At 38.7% G+C, this 20,384-nt stretch overlaps 1 long non-coding RNA gene across 1 annotated transcript in view; it reads right to left on the minus strand.

Moving 5' to 3' along the window:
- LOC122550286 overlaps positions 1–19,992 on the minus strand; it is a 60,285-nt gene extending 40,293 nt beyond the window's left edge. The window contains exon 1 of the long non-coding RNA XR_006311790.1: positions 19,934–19,992. This is a non-coding gene — a long non-coding RNA (uncharacterized LOC122550286). The remainder of the gene's footprint in view (positions 1–19,933) is intronic.
- Positions 19,993–20,384: the final 392 nt, after the last annotated feature.

A 20,384-nucleotide genomic window follows, 5' to 3' on the forward strand; every position in this document is an offset into this window, starting at 1 on the left:
TGGACCAAATGAAGAGAAACTATTGTGCTGAACGCTGACTAGTGATGTTTAAAAAGTCTATTACTCATATTTTTTACACCTTGAGGAAATACTCCACAAATCAAAGTAACTTTAAACATTTGAATCAATGGCTGTTCACGATCAGGATAAAACAGGAGGGCTGGTATGAATGTCAGATATCATTTGGTCTATTTTCCCAAATGGCCTGTTGTCTGACAGCAAATATACGGCTAGGCTCAATGGATTTCTTACATAAAGATGATCTGACACATCTTTTTCCGTAGCAGTTACTCTCACTGAACAGTACAGTACCGACACATGGAAGTAAAATCTAACATCAACTGTCACTCTATAGCCTGAGGAATTACTTTCTTGCTTCAGTATTAGTAACAACTTCTGCTTTGAAATGTTATATTTGTAAGGTCAGGAGAGAGTCAGCCTTTGCAACATAAACAAAATAAAGGCTAGCACAGGATAAGCTTGAGATATGCTGAAAATATTTTGATAAGTTGTAGCCCTCTGGACAGTTTAATAAGATGGAAAATGCATTGGAGGTGCCACGTCAAGTCAAATTTCAATCATTTTCTGAACTTACTGATGAAAGAGTCATTGAAACTCCTTCAAATTTATACTCAGCCAACAATCATCCCTCCCCCCACTCCTAAGTACAAAAACAAAATTCCCAAACTTTCTAAAGGCTGTCAGTAAAGATAAAGGGAATAAAGATTATTGTCTAAATTTATTGCCACTCCTCGGACGCAAAACTATAAATCTGGCAAACATTTGACAGAAGCTCCAGGGAAACATAAATATTTCTCCAAGGTTCCTCGTAATCATCTGATAAAATTAGAAATATAGGTTGGAGAATTTCCCTCGGGTGATAGAGTTGTACAGCACTGAAACAGATTCTTCATTTGAGCTCATCCATGCCAACCAGATATCTTAAACTAATCTAATCCCATTTGCCAGCATTTGGCCCATATCCTTCTAAACCATTCATATTCATGTACCCATCCAGATGCCTTTTAAATGTTGTAATTGTACCAGTCCCCACCACTTCCTCTGGCAGCTCATTCGATGCACAATCTGTGTGAAAAATTTGCCTCTTAAGTCCCTTTTATATCGTTCCCCTCTCACCTTAAACCTATACTCTCTAGTTTTGGACTCCCCAACCTTGAGAAAAAGACCTTGGCTACCCTATCCATGCCCCTCATGATTTTATGAACCTCTATAAGGTCAATCCTCAGCCTCTGACGCTCCAGGGAAAACAGTCCCAGCTTATTCAGCCTCTTCCAATAGCTCAAAGCCACTAAATCTTGTAAATCTTTTCTGCCTTCCATTGAAATTTTGCTCCATAACTTCCTTCATGCAAATACAATAATCCAGAAATTTGAGAGGTTCTCTTCCACCACTGGTGAAGAGGAATTTTTATTTTGTCTCGTTTCAATATTTGAACTTCCAGGTGTAAATAAATCTCCAAGATGTTGATTTTTCACTCTAGACTCCTACCCTTCATGCTCCTTCAAAGTAAAAGCTGCCATTAGGGTCCAAGAAGTCACCAAGCATTTTGCCTCCAGCAAGGTAGCATTGTTTGATTGGGCAATGTATTTTTTTTTAAATGCTTTGTATTGGAACATAAGAATCTAGAGGTGGGTAACGTGGTCGTGAAAGATCCAATAGATTGCTAATTACACCTCACTGTCTCAGTGGTAAGGGCGTGGAATGCCCTGCCTGCCAATGCCACATTAGGGAGATTTAAACAATCCTTGGATAAGCACATGGATGATGATGGGATAGATTAGTGCACAGGTCAGCGCAACATCGAGGGCTGAAGGCCGGTTCTGCGCTGTATTGTTCTATATACAAATTCTAGATTCAGAGAGCCATAGGTCTTCATTTTCCCAAAAGTTGGCTTGGTGTCAATTTCATGGAGTTTCCTTTCTCTCCATGAGCTCCAGCTTTTTACACTGCTCACCTCATTATGTATGCCCCATACCCTGTTCGCATTGCTCTCTCACTATCTTGCACTCACCCAAAAGTGCTCACCATTATTCGGTCAAACTTCCCATCACCCACACTATATTTAAAGTCCAGCTGTGCACCACATCAACCACCACCAGCCAGGATCTAGACTTCACAATTGCAATGTGAGAAGAATCGCCCCAGTGATGGTCAATAAAAACAAATTGATACCCTGCTTCACTGGTAGTGTCTGTAATTCCAAATGGATAGCATTTTAGATTAGATTCTCTACAGTTTGGAAACAAGCACTTCCCTCTGAAGAGTAACCCACCCAGACCCATTTCCGTCTGACTAATGCACCTAAACACTTTGGGCAATTTAGCATGGTCAATTCACCTGACCTGCACATCTTTGGACTGTGGAAGGAAACCAGAGCACCCAGAGGAAATCCACACAGACACAGGGAAAATGTGCAAACTCCACACAGACAGTCACCCAAGGCTGGAATCAAACCTGGGACCTTGGTGCTGAGAGGCAGCAGTGCTAACCACTGAGCCACTGTGCCACCCTATTCTTTCCACAGCACTCATATTAGCATGAACCTTGTCATTATTGAACAAGGGAGCATCAAATGTTGTGAAGGCTTCCATCAGTTTGTAATATTAGCTTTTAATAAGCAAGAAAAGTAAAGAAAGAACAAACTGGTAAGCCTCATATGCAGTTAGGATTAAACCAAGGATCTTTGCTCTGCAGCATCAGTACACCTTTACCGTACTCTCAGTTCCATTGAAAACATGTGCCAAGAACATCCTGTATGGTTTACCAAGGCTGATGCTGCTGTGCTGTAGGATGGTGAAGGTGATGTTCCCTCTTATGAACATCCTTTTCTCTCCTACTCAGGACAATGCTGCAGATCTCACAAATCCTGATCATCCATCACACACTTTCATCATGCCCTCCAGTTGTCTGGAATAAAGTAGACATGGATTATGTGGTGTCCTTAGTATTGTACAGCCACCTTAACCTACCTACCAGACCTGAACAAACATGAGAACCTCATGGTGAAGAGACTTTGTACTGTTCTTGTTGGCCCCAGTGAAAGAAGATGCGGCATTGCACATATAATTGGCCTCATGACAAGATGTGCTGACCGCTGCCTCTGAACAGTTTAAATAGTCCTGCACATGGAATGCACCACAGATGGCAGAGTTTTGTCATGGTCTCCTGGAATATTCTTATTCAGTGATGGCACTGTCCCTCTCTCATCTGGAGAAAATTCTATTGAAGAAGGTGGACTAGACCTCCTGCCTTTTCTGCACATAAGGAGAGCATTTCTTGCTGGAAATTCTGCTTTGGGAGGTTGCCCCACATCTATTAGAGACTGATGCTGGTCCTGGATGTTCACCTGCATGCGTTCGTCTTCAATTTCTATGAACACAGTGGATACAGAGAAGCAAACAGTTTCTGTGTCTGCATCTGTTAGTGACTGTTCCAGTGACCCTATGTAAGGAATATCAGAGTCAAAGCAGCTCCACAGTAATGCGATCAGTCCGCAGTTATAATGTTTACACAAATTACACTTAACCATCATCCTCTGAACAATGAGAGAATGGAAGCCTCCGACAAGGAGAGTAATGTGATGCCTTGACATGGACCTTTTGCATAGTAGTCCTCATTCAGATCTATGCTGCACAAGCCTTCCCACAAATACAGTAGGTAAATGTGCTTGGAAAACTGAGATGTTCTCCCCACAACCCAACTCCCACATTACCTTGGAATGTGTTATTGAAGTGTGGAATGTAAGGGAAACATTCCAGCTCGCCTGCTTCACAGCCGTCACTAGGATTAAGTTGTAATGATCAATGATGGAGTCAAGATGTTTGGATTTGAGCTCTGGATTCCAATTGAATATACCAATTATTTCCAGACAGTACTGTAAAAATGCAAACACATGTGTACTGTTATATTTCTTAGTTATCAATTATCAATTCTTTTTCATAACTGGTAACATTAGCAAGAAGAAAATATTCCACTCTGAGTCCAACTGACTGCCAAACTTCAGATGAGCAGAAACTCTACTTCCTCAATTTATTGTACCATCTTCTGCTAAGGTTACAGTGGCTGATCAGGGGAATCACGAAGAAATACCCAAGTGTTATTTTTTAAATGCAGAATGTTAGACTGTGTGATACACAAGGATAAGAGAAATATGTGGTTTCTATCATAGACCGGAATAAGAATGTTATATGCTGTTCAAGAAAAGAAATGAGGACATGTCAGGAAATTTAGTCCCATTGGCCTTACACCTTCTACGCTACAATATTCCTGGTGACAGAATGAGACCAAAGTGTCTAAATGCATCGGAGGGGAAGCATTTGTAGTGAAATACGTGTCTGCCAGAATCCAGTCCCATTTTATTTAGGGGTTACTTCTAGAATATCCTCTTAAATCACCTCTGCAAGAAGTTGGCATGTTGGGGGAAGTTCCTCAGTTTCCAGGGAGATTAGATCCACAATTAATCTGAGGAAATTTACAATTATTGATTATTGGTGAATGCAAGTCGTAAACATTAACTAACCATAACCTGTATCTGACAGATAAATGTATGCTTTAGAAGAAATAGACCTAACAACATCAATTGCTAAGTTGAAAGTTGAAGTAATTCTGTTAATTTTACAGGGAACAAAGTTTTAACTTTAAGAAAAAGATTTATAATCTGAGATATATGAAAGTTCCAATTGCTGCAATTTGACTGACATCAAGCCTGAGATTTTGTAGACCAACTGATTGCGATATTGAGATAAGATCTCCAGTACCATTGCATCCTGAGAGTATCAGGATAGTAAATTGTGTCAGTTTTTTGGACTTTCTTTTATTATACTTTATTTTCTTCTTTTCTTGCCTAGCTATTGCAACATTCCTATATTAAAAAGAAGTCGCATTCAACAACATAATTCCATTAGCAAATCTGCAACACACAAAAAGATTAAACCAAAAATTAGTGCAACATTGCAGTTAAGATTAGAAAATGGAAGCAAGTAATCTCAGCAAAAATGCCCAACCAACATTGTTGTTAGGCTTAGTGATCCTAATGAGGGTAAAAATGTTGCACAGCATCCTTAAAACACTGACTATTGCATGTGAATAAATAGTTTACCTATTTAAATTAGAATTTAACATGTAAAATATATAAACAATCTTCTCTCACTTACTCTTACCCTCCCAACTACTACACTACTAACCCTGCATGGCCTCTGCACTGCCTACTCACTCAGTCGAGACACCTCACCACTCAATACTTAGGGTTCGACTAACTATGTGACCACAACAGGTACAAGTTGGTTTCGACCAGAATCGCCAATTTAAGTCATGACAGAAATACAACAGAAATGACACTCCCACCAGATAATGGGCTGATCAATTCCTCAGTGGAATACTGATCCACAATTGGCCGGAATGCTGTTTTTTCTTCTCTTTTTTACATACTTCCTGCACACACAAATACTGAAAAGTCAGCCTTATGAATCCTTTCCTCACCACAATGATTAATCACCATGGTAAACAACTACAAATTTTGGGATCTGCATTGTCCAGTATTAAAAAGAATTCGGGTGGGTGGGGCTCATCCAGGATAGAAATTTGTTTTTTTTTAAGAGGAATTTGTGAATCTTTAAAGAAACAAGCGTGTGGAGTTACTGTATAGATAGCAGAGGGTTGTGGTGAAGTTTATTACATAAAAATGAACAAAGATAAGAAAGAAAGGAACAAAGAGAAATGTAAAGGGTGGATAATAAAAATAACTTAGCATAGAAAATGAGGAGAAAGATAAGAAAAGAATTGGAAATAAGTAAGCTTAAATATAAGAGTGAAGAGAGAGAAAAACAATGAAAAATGGAAAGAGAAAGATGGAGAAATGGAATTTGAAAAACTTGATCTTCAAACAGAGACAGAATTCAGACGATATGATTTGGAGCATTTGAAGCTTGGAGTAAAGGAAGAAAGAAGAGCCAGTGGCTTAGAGGATGATTCCTATTGCAATGAAGAATTTGATTTCACTAGAAATCTGGGTTTATTACCTAAATTTACAAAGGATAGAGTGAAAAGATATTTTATCTCATTTGAGAAGGTATCTGAGAAAATGAAGTTGCCAGACGATATTTGATCTTCAGTGTAACACAGTTCTTTGATAGGTACAGCTGTGAATGTGTACATCAGTTTGTCATGAAAATGGCCTCAGACTGTGAGACTGTTAAAAGAGAAATGCCACATGCTTATGAGCTGGTCCCTAAAGCCATATCACTTAACATTTAAGACTTTAACAACTTGAGGGAATATGGAAAAAAATACAAATTAGTATTCCAATGAACCTTAAGACTTGTTTAGATCAGTGTCAAGTATCAAACATCCAAGAAGCAGCAGTTCTGGCAGATGTTTATAATATTTCATATGGACATGCTGCTTGTGAGGAAATTACCATATCAATATTAATCAAAAGGAAACTGAAGGAGTAGAAAAGCTGGGCATGGAAAAGGTATTTGTTTTAGGAAACAAAGTGATACCAAAATAATAAAGGCAAAGGGTTAGAACATAAAAGTGATGTGGAAAAATAATATAGCTCCATTTTAATAAGACTGCACATACCATAACCAAATCCTGGAAGTCAAAAAGGATTTCAATAGAATAGAAATGCTTAAGAAGTCTTCAAAAAAGGGTGCATCTGGTAAATGATTGCTAAAATTGTATCTATACTGCAAGGGGGAATACATTCCTTTGGAATTTATTACGACGGGGAGAACTACAAAGAACCGTCAAGAAAATAAATCTTCAATTTTCAACAAACAGCTTCTGTCCACTTGAAGTTTTGAAAATTTTATTTCAAAGAGAGAGATATTCCTTATTCTTTGAATCAATAAACCAATAAAGCAAGACATCTGTTGATGCTGTGCACAATAATATTTGTCTTCCAGAGAGACGACTGAAGGAAAAAGCACAAATTGAAAGTGTACACAAAGATTACAACCTAATCTCATTATATGAAGTTGGATTAGAGAGTGATTTATAAATGGAGAATTTGTAGTCAGAATGGTACAACCAATCTGTAAAGAAGAAACTGATTTTATCTTGGGGAAGGACCTGGCTGGTTGAAAAATATTGGTAAAACAACCAGTAGAAGTGAAAGAGACTGAGATGCTACAGGAGAAACATCTCAGATTGTCTGCTGACTGAGTTGTGACTAGATCTCTAGCTGAAAGAATAGATAGGAAAGAAGGCACAAAAAATGGAGATGACATGTTAATTTAGTTATCTGACACAACTTCCAAAACTTTAGAGAAAGATGAAGAGAATTAGGCTGACATGCTTAGCCCATCTCCTTGATAGAAATGCAACAGATGACTCCTGAATTGAAAGTTATACCAGACAACTTAAGCAAAAATTAAATCATAACATGAGTTTTGTTACTGAAAAAACAAACTGTTGATAGAGATCACTTCCAATATGATGCAATAAAGAATGGCAGTAGTCCAGATAGTAGTTCCATTTGAGTGTATTACCAAGGTTTTATGAGTGGCTTGTGATTTCTCTGGCTTGTCACATGCACACGAGGAAAACATAGGCTAAAATACTAAAACTTTTTTTATTGACAAGAGTTACATAAAGATATGGTCATATTTTGGCAGATATACTGTACATGTCAGGTGGGGAGGTGTAGCTGGGGGGAGGTGCATATTAATTATCTCTGACACCGGTACCTCTAATTCCGATACCAACTTCCAAAGTAGCATTATTACGATCTTAATAGATTGCATAAAGCCACTACTCAAGACCAAGAGTGTGAATCAGTATCTTTTAACAATTATTAATGATCCATTAAGATTTCCTGAAGTAATGCCCCGGAAAAAAAAATCCTCCAAAAATCTTGAGTGGAAAAGTTATTTAGAAATTGGAAAGAACTAATCAATAAACAAAAACAGAAGTTGTTGGATCTGTTCTGAGGAAGGGTCACCGGACCTGAAAAGTTAACTTTGGTTTCTCTTCACAGATGTTGCCAGACCTGCTGAGCTTTCCCAGCAGCCTCTAATTTGTTTCTGATTTACAGCATCTGCAGTTCTTTCAGTTTTTACTTAGAACTAATCAATACTTTGGGAATAGAGCAGATTGTGTCATCAGCCTATCACAAACAATCTCAAGGATCTTTAGAAAGATGACCTAAAACTTTAAAGACTGTGATTACAGCTTATTGTCAAAAATCTCCTCATGATTGGTATAAAGAAATTCCCTTGTTGCTCTTTGCTATTAAGGATGTCTCTAATGAGTCCACAGATTCAGTCCTTTTGAACTGATATATGGAATAATATCTGAGGTGAGGGGACTCCATCAATTATTTAAAGAAAAATTATAGACCAAGGCTCAAGACTACACTTTTACCCAATGTACCGAGTTTCAGAGAAAAGCTAACTAACACGAGAGCAAAAAATGCATTTGAAAAGTGCTCTGCAAATAATGAAAACTAGAGCAGAATAAAAGGTCAAAGCTTAAAATATTGTTCCTGATACGAGACATTAGTACTGTTAGTACTAATTAGTACTCTCTCTGAGGAATCATTAAAATGAGGTTCACTGGACTGTATTAAATTAGGAAGAAATCCAAGATATGAATAATGCAGTGAGTATTCCAGATATGAGGAGAAAAACAAAGAAAAATCTTAACTTATACAATTAAAAGTAGGGCCTTGGGTAGAGTTGCAGAACAGAGAGGCCTAGCGGCTCAGATACATAATTCTTCAAAGTTTGCATTGCAGGTAGAGAGGGTGGTTAAGAAGGCTTTTAGCATGCTTGCCTTCATTGCTCAGACTTTTGAATATAGGAGTTAGGATATATGTTGAGGTTGTAAAGGACATTGGTGAGGTCTCTTCTGTAATAGTGTGTCCAGTTCTAATATCCCTGTTATAGAAAGGATATTTTTAAGCTGGAGAAGTTTCAGAAGAGATTTACCAGGATGTTGCAGGAAAACAGGGTTTGAGGTATAAGGAGAAGCTAGATAAGCTGGGACCTTTTTCACTGGAGTGTAGGAGGTTGAGAGGTGACCCTTATAGAGGTTTATAAAATCATGATAGGTTGAATAGCAGGTGTCTTTTCCCTAGGGTGAGGAAATTTCAGTACTAACGGACATATTTTTAAGGAGAAAGATTTTAAAAAGACATAACGGGCAATCTTTTTAACAGTGAGTGGTTTGTGTGTATAATGAACTTCCAGAAGAAGTTACAACATTAAAACACTTGGATAAGTACATGAATAAAAAATGTTTGGAGGGATATGAGCCAAGTGTAGGCAGGTGGCATTAATTTAGTTTGGTTGGGCCAAAAGATCTATTGCTATTCTGTATGACCATATGACTTTAAATGTTAAAGCAGTAATATGGCAGGGAGGATACTGATGAAATACGTACAATTACAGTGGTTAAAGAAATAGGGAGTGAAATAGAAACATGAAAACAATTCTAGAAAAAATCAGAAATTGAAAATTCAGAAGTTGATCTTCCAGTAATCGGTTTGGATAACAAAGATGCTTACAACGTTAGATAGAATATTATGCTCCCTTCCAAAGAAAAACAATAAATGTGATTTACCAAAGCTATGATGCACATGAAACAATTTGTGTGAATTGGGCAGGAAAAATGTCTTTGGCTATACATGATGTTAATGTTGGAAATAACATCCTTACAGGCTCAATCCAGAGAATTTAGCTTAAGTGAAAGAGAGATTAATTTCAGGATGGACAATGACATTATAGAATCAAGTTATTAGACATGGAGCTCACTTATCATGATGGTGCCAACAGTGGATGGATTGCAAAGACAATGTATCGATTATTGCAAATTCAATATGATACAAAGATGGATTTACATTTGATTCTACAATTAGCAGATTGTTGAGAAGATTGGACAAACATGATTTGTTATAAATATTACCTTGTTAAAAGAATGTTGGCAAGTTCCAACATTACTGACACAGCTGAATAGCCAATGTTTTTGTACCAATGGATGGGTTTTATCAATGTAAAATCCTATCGTTAAGAATGCAGCAACATTTTACAATTTAATTACTGAGGCTACAGAAGGATGATTGTGCAACTACGTTGTTTACATTGATATTTGGTTGTGTTCAGTGAATTTCATGAAGAACAACTACACCACTTGAATAAACTGTTTGATGGAATACAAAGAATAAATCTGATCATAAATCTGGCGAAAAATGAATTTACCCAAGTGAAAGTGGGCCACCACTGATACTTTTGAACTGATATATGGACATGAGGTAAGAGAATCCCTTCAATTAGAGGGGTCAATTGGGCTACATTGCAAGATACAGCTAGGTAGTGGCGAGAGAAGTTAAAATAAGAGCCATCTTGTATTTTCCTATGCCTATTTCTTTTGAATTTCTAGACTGTAGTGGCTGCTTTGACATTTTTTTTTAAAAGAAATGCAATAAATGTAATTGGGTACTAGACAATATTCCATCATGCTCTTAATTGTGCCTTGTTCGATGAGCCAGGAGGTGAGTTAGTCACCACAGAATTTGCAGCCTCTGATTTGTTTTTACAGACACAGTGCTTATATAGTCAGTTTTGTTTAGTTTCTGGTCTATGGTAACCCCCATGATATTAATTGATAGATTTGGCTATGATTGGAGACAGTCCTTATGTATTTGTGTGGTGGAAATGTCAATTGTCACTTATTTCAATGAATCTTGGTTGAAGTCTTGTGCAGGAAAAGATGGCAACAAGAATGAAACAAAATATTCAGTGAATGGTTGAAGTTTGGAATGCATTAGCTGAAAATGTACTGTGGCAAATTCAATCATGACTATATTTTTTTTTTCTCCTTGAATTTATTTAGTATGCAAACATCAAGGTAGCAACCATGTGAAAGGGGATTGGCTAACACAAAGATGTTCATTTATTAAGGAATTGAGATATTTGAAGCCATTTTACATAATTGGATAGCTTGTACGTATGTCTGAATTAATAACTTCCTCAAAACAAACTGCAATTAAGTCCGAATCACACAATACATTGCATAGTAAGTGTCCAGAACTGAACTGCTTTGCAGTGAACACGAGGCTTGAAGAATGTCCAATGTGTTCATTAATTATTTTCTGAGAATAAGGATAGGGAAAAAGAGGAGTAGAAGCAGGCGTAGAAAGAGGTCAATAAATGAAATAAAAATGGGGCTCTTATTGCCAACCAATTGTGTATATTGTCAGGAGATGTCGGGATTACTCAAAAATTCATTTGTGGGAACTCTCTCAGGAATAATTTTTTAAAGTATCTTCAGCCGTGCTCCTACCTTTATCATTCACATCCCAGTTCGTACCTCACACTATTTGCATAAGACATGTCTTCAACAACACATATATGTTCATCAAATCTTGCTGAAAATGTGTTGCTTGAAAAGCACAGCAGGTCAGGCAGCATCCAAGGAGCAGGAGAATCGACGTTTCGGGCATAAGCCCCTCTTCAGGAAGGGCTCATGCCCGAAATGCCGATTCTCCTGCTCCTTGGATGCTGCCTGACCTGCTGCGCTTTTCCAGCAACACATTTTTCAGCTCTGATCTCCAGCATCTGCAGTCCTCACTTTCTCCATCAAATCTTGCTCTCTTCTTCAAAGTCCTCGAGAAGAAAAAAAAGGAAAATGAACTTGCCCTGCATAATCAGGTAAAAATTTGACAACCTCCACATTTAAGAGCCTTTTGGTTGAATCATTGAGGAAGTAAAGTATCACAGATATTTTGAATTCTGTCTCCAAGCTGCTGAGAATTAAAGTCTCTCCATCACTAACACACAAGGATGCAGTTCATTGATACAGGGTGCTAGCCTTGCACTTTGCCAATTCATGCTATGTCACCTTATAACTCATCCAAATTCCATTTTTGCATTAGTCCTTTTAATATTTGACATTAGGTGATGTCAAGCAGGTTGGTATTATGTGTGTTAAGTAATGCAAAAGCTGGAAAGAAATAATTAATTTGTCATGTTGAAATTGGAGAATTCACCCTATTAGATTTCATGCCAGATTTGTCTCTGTTTATTTGACTTGTTCATGTTAGAAAATATATAACAAATAAATAGCATAAAATAGCTAAATTAGGATTGAAATGGTTTGATGTTTGAGTTTCATTTTTCAAATGGTCATGTGCAGTTCATCTGCCACCACTAGGGAATATTTCATGTACGACCTTTGTAAGTCCATTTTCTATAAATAAATGCATTATTTGGTCTGATTTAGTGTATAAAGGAAAATTTCTCTTACAAAGTCTTAGATCCAATAAGACCTCATGACACCTTTTCCTCTTGAACTAGTTTGTTTCCAATTCCTAATTGCAGTTCTACCTATGCTGCTGTTGCTTTTCATCTTCTGTATTAACCTGTTTTAATAATTACCAACATGCATTGACAGAAAGTAGGTCTATCCTATTCAGGACCTCTTGTATAATATCACTTTATTGTTAATCTTGAGATATTTTTTCATCGATACATAAAATCTATACAGTGTGGAACCAGGCCATTCGGTCCAATAAGTCTCTGAACAGCATCTCACCCAGACCCATCCCTGTAATCCAGCATTTCTCATGGCAAACCCATCTAATACATCCCTGAACACTATGGACAATTCAGCATGACCAGTCCACCTAATCTGCACATTTTTGGACTCTGGGAGGAAATTGGAGCACCCTGAGGAAACCCATGCAGACATGGAGAGAGCGTGCAAACTCCACACAGTCGCTTGAGGCTAGAATTGAACTCGGGTCCCTGGTTCTGTGAGGCAGCAGTACTAACCACTGAGCAACCCTGCTCATTTAGGTTTCTGTTCATCTGGACATGGTTATTTAGGATCTAGTATTCCTTACTTTGAAATGGTTACTTCCATCTTAATTGACAAACCATTAATGAAATTTCCAAAATGTATGGCTTTGAAACACTTCCTGTGATTCAGTTTAGTCCACAAAACATAATAGTCTACTATATCTGTAATTCCGATCCATTAATACTTGAAAGTGCATAATTTTGTAGGAAATGACTCAAAAAGAAGCATAATAAATTGATTTACTGAGGAAGCACTGTTTCTCATGGAAAATTAAAAAAAAACACATTTCTGATAAGGGTAGGACTACCCTGAAATGTGCTTGAATTGTAGCAATATGCCATTTAAAGAGAAAAATCAATGGCAGATGTGAATCATATTAAAAATTAGCAACATCGGGCACAAATTTAACATGGACCAATGTAACAGTCATAGTGATTACATGCAATGTTTGTATTCAAACAACTCTTGTACTAACACCAAAGGATATTAGCCCATAAGTCAGTAAAAATAAAGGTAACATTGCATTAATTATATAATCTGCATGACAATGACGGTGAGGAAAATTTATAGTAGAGTTTAGTTTTGGGGTTAAATTGCCATATCACGAACTCTACTGTTCTAATTTTTTAAAAGTTAAATGAAAATGTAAAGGCTGGAACATTTAGTTATAAAATAGTGCTCCCAATAAGGAATTATAATTGATTAACCACAGTACTGGAAACTGATTTGAGAAGTGTCAATCTGCCTTATGGGCAGATATTCTTTACCCTCTCTAGAACATCCAGTAGACAGCAATCAATAACATGCATCTTTTTATAAGCAATAGGTGCCATCTCAGTGGGTTCACATGATGAGTTCACATTAACTGTTGCAAAGTCCCAGCATGAATGCTGACTTCTTGCTGAGAGATACAGATGATGTTTGTTGTTCTGTATTGCTTTAGCTCACAAGTTGGCTATGAAGCCACTCACTAATGCTAATTTTTGAACTTAATGCCTGCTCCTCTTTCGACAATTAGTACTGGTGAATGACTGCATAGATGTGGCAAGCATACAAAGTACTGTGACATACTGTACTTAGGACAGGAGAGATAAGCAAACGTTTCAATGTAGTTTGATAAGGGATCCATACTGAAAGTGTCAAGTTTCTGCTGTCTAATCTTTTGGGTGATTTCAGCAATTTATACATTGAAAATACATATTACACTTTTGTTTCATTGTGTTGTAGATGGAGTGTTATCTGTTCAATAGCCAGAAGTGACCAACTTCTGTGAAGCCACCTGTAGATGTCTGGAAGAATTACAAGAGAAATCTAAGGCATGCTCCTTTCTAAAGGCTTATTTTTATGTATATTTTCTACTCAATTCTGGGCAACGTGAAATTGCTGGCTAGTCCAGCATTTACTCATCCCTAGTTGTCCTTGAGAAAGTGACAAACCACCTTCTTAAACCATTGTATTCCATTTGGCGTGGCTGCCTCCACATGTTGGTAAGGAGGGAGTTCCAGAAAATTGACTCAGTGACACGGAAGGACTGGTAATATATTTCCAAGTCTGGATACTGAATGCTTTGTAGAGTGGTTGTGGTCCCACGTATCTGCTATCCTTCTCCTTCTGGATGGAAGTGGTCATGGGTTTGGAAGGTGCTATCTGAGGAACCTGGTGAATTTCTTTCGGGTGCCTTGCAGATGGTACACATTATTGCTATTGAACAACAGTGGTGGAGGGAGTGAATATTTCTGGATATGGTGTCAATCAAATGGGTTGCTCTGTCCTATGTGGTGTCAAGCCTGTTGAATATTGTTGAAGCTACTCTCATTCAGGTAATTGGGTAGTACTCCATCACACTCCTGATTTGTGTCTTATAGAACATGGACAGGTTTTTGGGAGTCAGGAGGTGAAACACTTGCTGCAGGATTCTGAGCCTCTGGACTTGCTTGTAGCCACTGTATTAGTGTGGTGAATCCAGTTCAGTTTCTGATCAATGGTAACCTTCAAGACCGTGGGGGCAGTGATGGTAACTCCACTGAATGTCAAGGGGTGATAGTTAAATTCTCTCTTGTTTGAGATGGTCATTGGCTGGAACTTGTTGCTTGCCACTTGTCAGCCTGAGCATGTGTCACGTATTGGCTATTTTCAAATAATATTGTCTTGGAATCATACAGTATGGAAACAGAATCGTCAGTCTAAGTAGTCCATGCCATGTTTCCAATCCAAACACTCCAAACATTTCCTATTCATGTACTTATTGAAATGTCTTTTAAATGTTGTAACTGTATCTGCATCCATCACTTCCTCTGGCAGTTCAGTCCTCACAAGAATCACTCTCTGTATAAAAAAGTTGCCTCTCATGTTCTTTGTAAACCTTTTCCTCTCACCTTAAAAATATGCCCCCTAGTTTTGATCTCTTAGGGAAATGAAGCTTGCTATTCATCTTATCTATGCCCCTCATAGAGTCGTAGAGTCATAAAGATGTACAGCACGGAAACAGACTCTTCGGTTCACACCGTCCATGTCAACCAATTATCCCAACCCAATCTAGTCCCACCTGCCAGGACCCGGCCCATATCCCTCCAAACCCTTCCTACTCTTATACCCATCCAGATGCCTTTTAAAGGTTGCAATTGTACCAGCCTCCATCACTTCCTCTGGCAGCTCATTCCATACACGTACCACCTGCTGCATGAAAAGGTTGCCCCTTAGGTCTCTTTTATATCTTTCCCCTCTCACACTAAACCTATGCCCTCTATTTCTGGACTCCCCAACCCCAGGGAAAAGACTTTGTCTATTTATCCTATCTATGCCCCTCATAATTTTGTAAACCTCTATACAGGCTGGGGCTGTTTTCCCTCAGCCTCCGACGCTCCAGGGAAAACAACCCCAGCCTGTTCAGCCTCTCCCTATAGCTCAAATCCTCCAACTTGGGCAGCATCCTTGTAAATCTTTTCTGAACCCTTTCAAGTTTCACAACATCTTTCCGATAGGAAGGAGACCAGAATTGCATGCAATATTCCATAAGATCATAAGACATAGGAGCGGAAGTAAGGCCATTCGGCCCATCGAGTCCACTCCGCCATTTAATCATGGCTGATGGGCATTTCAACTCCACTTACCCGCATTCTCCCCGTAGCCCTTAATTCCTTGTGACATCAAAAATTTATCAATTTCTGCCTTGAAGACATTTAGCGCCCCAGCCTCCACTGCACTCTGCGGCAATGAATTCCACAGGCCCACCATTCTCTGGCTGAAGAAATGTCTCCGCATTTCTGTTCTGAATTTACCCCCTCTAATTCTAAGGCTGTTTCCACGGGTCCTAGTCTCCTCGCCTAATGGAAACAATTTCCTAGCGTCCACCCTCTCCAAGCCATGTATTATCTTGTAAGTTTCTATTAGATCTCCCCTTAATCTTCTAAACTCCAATGAATACAATCCCAGGATCCTCAGCCGTTCCTCATATGTTAGACCTACCATTCCAGGGATCATCTGTGTGAATCTCCGCTGGACACGCTCCAGTGCCAGTATGTCCTTCCAACAGTGGCCTAAACAATGTCCTGTACAGCTGCAACATGACCTCCCAACTCCTGTACTCAATACTCTGATTGATAAAGGAAAATATACCAAATGCCTTCTTCACTATCCTATCTACCTGCGACTCCACTTTCAAGCAGCTATGAACCTGCACTCCAAGGTCTCTTTGTTCACGACACTCGCTAGGACTTTACCATTAAGTGTATAAGTCCCGCTAAGATTTGCTTTCCCAAAATGCAGCACTTCACATTTATCTGAATTAAACTCAATCTGCCACTTCTCAGCCCATTGGCCCATCTGATCAAGATCCTGTTGTAATCTGAGGTAACCTTCTTCGAAGTCCACAACACCTCCAATTTTGGTGTCATCTGCAAACTTACTAACTGTACCTCTTATGCTCGCATCCAAATCATTTATATAAATGATGAAAAGTAGAGGGCCCAGCACCGATCCTTGTGGCACTTCAATGGTCACAGGCCTCCAACCTGAAAACAACCCTCCACCACCACCTCTGTCTTCTACCTTTGAGCCAGTTCTGTATCCAAATGGCTAGTTCTCTCTGTATTCCGTGAGATTTAACTTTGCTAACCAGTCTCCCATGGGGAACCTTGTTGAACGCTTTACTGAAGTCCATATAGATCACATCTACTGCTCTGCCCCTCATCAATCCTCTTTGTTACTTCTTCAAAAAACTCAATCAAGTTTGTGAGACATGATTTCCCATGCACAAAACCATGTTGACTATCCCTAATCAATCCTTGCCTTTCGAAATACATGTACATCCTGTCCCTCAGGATTCCCTCCAACAACTTGCCCACCACCGATGTCAGGCTCACTGGTCTATAGTACCCTGGCTTGTCCTTACCACCCTTCTTAAACAGTGGCACCAGGTTAGCCAATCTCCAGTCTTCCGGCACCTCACCTGTGACTATCGATTATATAAATATAGGCGGCACAGTGGTTAGTACTGCTGCCTCACAGTGCCAGAGACCCGGGTTCAATTCCCACCTCAGGCAACTGTCTGTGTGGAGTTTGTACATTCTCCCCATGTCTGCGTGGGTTTCCTCCGGGTGCTCTGGTTCCCCCTCACAGTCCAAAAATGTGCAGGTTAGGTGAATTGGCCATGCTAAATTGCCTGTAGTGTTAGGTGAAGGGGCAAATGTAGGGGAATGGGTCTGGGTGGGTTGCCCTTCAGAGGTCGGTGTGGACTTGTTGGGCCGAAGGGTCTGTTTCCACACTGTAAGTAATCTAATCCAAAAATAAATCTCAGCAAACACTTCCCACAGAGTTCTAGGGTACACCTGAGCAGGTCCTGGGGATTTATCAACATTTTTGCGCTTCAAGACATCCAGCACTTCCTCCTCTGTAATATGGACATTTTTCAAGATGTCACCATCTATTTCCCTACATTCTATATTTTCCATGTCCTTTTCCACGTAAATACTGATGCAAAATACTCATTTAGTATCTCCCCCATTTTCTGCGGCTCCACACAAAGGCCGCCTTGCTGATCTTTGAGGGGCCCTATTCTCTCCCTAGTTACCCTTTGTCCTTAATGTATTTGTAAAAACCTTTGGATTCTCCTTAATTCAGGTAATTCTGGGTAATCCAAGATGGAGGACGGGAAAAATTTCTGGCTGTAACAGCTGCTCCTTTTTTGAGGTATTTTAGGTGTTGGAGGTGATTTCCTCGAATTCCAGGAGCAGCAATTACTGTTTTATATGCTGTTGCATTGTTTTGGAGCTTTGGAAAAAAAGTCAAACCAGCAGCACTTTTAAAAGGGAGAAGAACAGACAAAGGAAGCACATGGTGAGGTCAGTGCAGGAGAGAGAGATCATGATTTTATAAACTTCTGTAAGGTCACCCCTCAACCTCCCACACTCTGGTGGAAAAGGTGCCAGCCTACGCAGCCTAACTTAAACCTGCCTTTCTCAGCAACATCCTGGTAAATCTTTTTTGCACCCTCCCCAATCATACTCTTCCTATAGCTGGGCAACCAGAACTGTACACTACTCCAGAACAGGCCTCATCAACGTCCTGTACAATCTCAGCATGACATCCCAACTCCTATACTCAAAGGTCTGAGTAATAAAGGCAAGCATGTTAAATACTTTCTTAACCATCCTGTCTACCTGTTTGTTTTATCAAAATGCAGTACCTCTCATTTATCCAAATTAAACTCCATCTGCCACTCCTCAGCCTATTGACCCAATTGATCAAGATCCCTTTGTAATCTTAGATAACCTTCTTCACTGTCCACTTTATCACCAATTTTGGCATCATCTGCAAGCTTACTACCAAGTCTCCTAAATTTTTATCTAAATCGTTTATATAAATGACAAACAAAAGTGGGCCCATTGCCTATCTCCGTGGAACACTGCTGGTCACCGACCTGCAGTCCAAAAAAACAACCCTCCACCACCCTCTGTTTTCTGCAGTCAAGCCAACTTTGTATCCAAATGGCAAGTTCACCCTGAATCTCATGTGATCTAACTTTACTAATTAGTCTACAATGCAGAACCTTGTCAAAGGCTTTACTCAAGTCCATGTAAATGTCTACCACTCTGCCCTCATCAATCTTTTTGGTTACCTCCTCAAAAAACTCAATCATGCTTGTGAGGCACAATTTCTCTCGCACACATTTTAATGTGACTAAAATGCAAGAATATTTGGATTTCCAAATGACAAACTTGCCATGCCTTGACTGACAGAAATTGTGAAGGGGTGGCAGACAGGAAAGTGAAGCAGAGTCCACAATCAGATTAGCCAAGATCTTACTGAATATGGGGATGGATGTAAATGCACAAATGGTCTACTTCTGCTGCTACGTACTGCACTTCCAAGTGCCTGTTAATTTCAATGAACAGAAACATTTTTATGCTAATATCCTCCAATATATTTCAAAAGTCTAATTGCATAACTTGACCATTGGCACTAACATGGAACCTAACAGTTTATATTAACCAGCACCTGCTTGTTTAAATTTGAATATGTAGTTCAATTGTAACTGGAACTTTATAGTTATTCACTGATATGTCTGATTGTAGCATATAAGAAACATTTGCCATATCCATGAATGTAAAAGATTTACAATAAACAAAATAAAACGTTTTTGAAGAGAATCATACATTTCCCAAAAACACTTAAACAAAATAGAAACAAAAGTCCATTGAGGAATGAGCTGCACAATTTTTTTTACTGTTCTGGCCAAGCTACAAATAAAAGATAAAATTCATCTGGAAATTAACATGATGGGGAGAAAGAGATTGTTCAAAATAAAAATCTGTTTTGAAAGTAATTGTTCAATCGAGAAGCTTTTCAGCCTTAGAAGACTTTCAGCTGCATCCCTTCCCAGTGATTTAAAGAAACAGAGAAAGTAGTGTCCACATTTGCTGAAATGATTGTCTCATATTTATCTGGAAACTTGCTGACTAAAATCAAACAGCTGTACCTCAGTCACAGGGCATAATGACCACAACTAAGACTGTCAACTGATTTACCAAACATGACCTGTGATAAGAAAAATTTACACAAAAATTCATAAATAAAACCCTTTTCTGAGTGGCTTAACAAATTTTCTAACCTTCAGAAATGCAGAATGCTGAAAAAAGCAGAAGAAGAAACGTGGCAGTCACATAATCTTGCACAAGGGTGTCCTTGTTGAAAATGTGTTTTTGTTAAAGAGTGATAGCTTCAAGGACATAATCCCAATAAGAGCATTCCAATTAGGCAACAAATGATACAAAGTCTACCCTATATGTTTGCTAATGAATTAGGTTCAATGAATGACAAATACCATACTTAAGGTAAAATATCTTCCAATTCTTTGTAAATTTTAGTGATGTTTGAAAAACCCTAATAAGGAAAGATTAAGAACAGTAAACAAATGCAACTTTAGTAACTGCACAAATATAATGCAATATCTTCAATCCTCTAAGCATCTTGTATGTTTCAGTAATGTCACCTCTCATTGTTTTAAACTCCTTTGGCCTAAACAAGGCCAACCTACACAATCTCTTTCTACAAGAAAGTCT

The sequence above is a fragment of the Chiloscyllium plagiosum genome, chromosome 5, assembly GCF_004010195.1.
Source record: "Chiloscyllium plagiosum isolate BGI_BamShark_2017 chromosome 5, ASM401019v2, whole genome shotgun sequence".
In the NCBI taxonomy this organism is placed as follows: domain Eukaryota; kingdom Metazoa; phylum Chordata; class Chondrichthyes; order Orectolobiformes; family Hemiscylliidae; genus Chiloscyllium; species Chiloscyllium plagiosum.